This window comes from Mastomys coucha, unplaced genomic scaffold (genome assembly GCF_008632895.1).
Source record: "Mastomys coucha isolate ucsf_1 unplaced genomic scaffold, UCSF_Mcou_1 pScaffold20, whole genome shotgun sequence".
Taxonomy (NCBI): domain Eukaryota; kingdom Metazoa; phylum Chordata; class Mammalia; order Rodentia; family Muridae; genus Mastomys; species Mastomys coucha.
Genome location: NW_022196903.1, coordinates 122,331,359 through 122,332,524, shown reverse-complemented (window position 1 = coordinate 122,332,524; position 1,166 = coordinate 122,331,359). Strand labels below are relative to the sequence as shown.

Genomic DNA, 1,166 nt, shown 5'->3' with positions numbered 1-1,166 from the left:
AAGTGTTGCCTCTTTTCTCTGTGGGCACCCACATACACATACACATAAATCTTTAAGAAAGGAAGAAACAAAGAAAGAAAGAAAGAAAGAAAGAAAGAAAGAAAGAAAGAAAGAAAGAAAGTGTTAGCATCCAGAACCTGTGGCAGATATGGGCAGGTCCACAGACCTTATTGCAGAGATATATTAATTTTGATGCCTTCAAATCAGGCATAAGCTTTAAAGATTTGAGATTTTCCAGGAGACAACCCTGTGGGGTGCCTGGAGAAACTGGTCAAAGACATTCTGGAACCCACTGTGGGGTGGTTGGATGTTCGTACCAGTGTCCTGAGAACAATCCAAGCACCAAGAAAAATTAACAGCCGAAGGTAGTGGTTTCAAGTTGTCACTAGAAACCCTAGTGGCAATTTGGCAGGGCCTGGTGGCCTGCGTGGGAAAGTAACTCACCCTGGATCCAGGGGTTTGAGGGCTGTAGCCCGGTAAGTATTAGGGGTGAGAGTCACCTCTGAGGGAAGGGGCACCCAGTGGGAGAACGTCTTAACGCGTATGTCAAGGGGGGCTGTAATCCATAAATTCCCGGGAAGGTTGGCCAGACCTTATCTGGAAATCTGGAGGTCTTCCCCCTGACTGATCCTGTTAATTAATATGCCGGTGTCTGTGAGGCTGGTTATGAGCAATCTGGTAAATGGAAAAACATGGAACTGAATGGTGCCTGAGTGGGGTACAGCTCACGTGGTTAAGAGTTTGTAGTCTAGCAGCGCTTGGCTGTAGGTTTGTTGTGTCTCGCGGTGTCTGGTGTCTCTAGCAAGAAGTGGTGAGCAGTCGCCAGGTGAGCTGTGCTGGTACCCTCTCCGTGCTGAACAGCAGCCGCTGCAGTGGTACTGGGAGCGCTCCCTGCGTGGCGGAGGCGGCAGCAGCAGCGGCGGCGGGTGGCGGCAGTGGTGGCGGCGGTGGCGGCAGCTGCAGCGGCGACGGGCTGGCGGGCGGGCGGGTGCAGCAGCAGCAGCGGAGGCGGCGCGGGAGCCGCTCCACGTGGCAGCTGTGGTCCCAGGCACCGCTCCACGTAGCCGTGTACCCTGTCCACCCCGGCGGTGGCGGTGTGGCACAAGAAGAGAGAGGGGAGAGGGAGAGAGAAGAAAAGAGAGAGAGATGGAGGAAAGTACCCATAT

The 1,166-nt window shown here is 53.8% G+C and overlaps 1 pseudogene; it reads left to right on the top strand.

Moving 5' to 3' along the window:
• LOC116100011 overlaps positions 1-1,166 on the top strand; it is a 92,744-nt pseudogene that overhangs the window by 12,792 nt on the left and 78,786 nt on the right.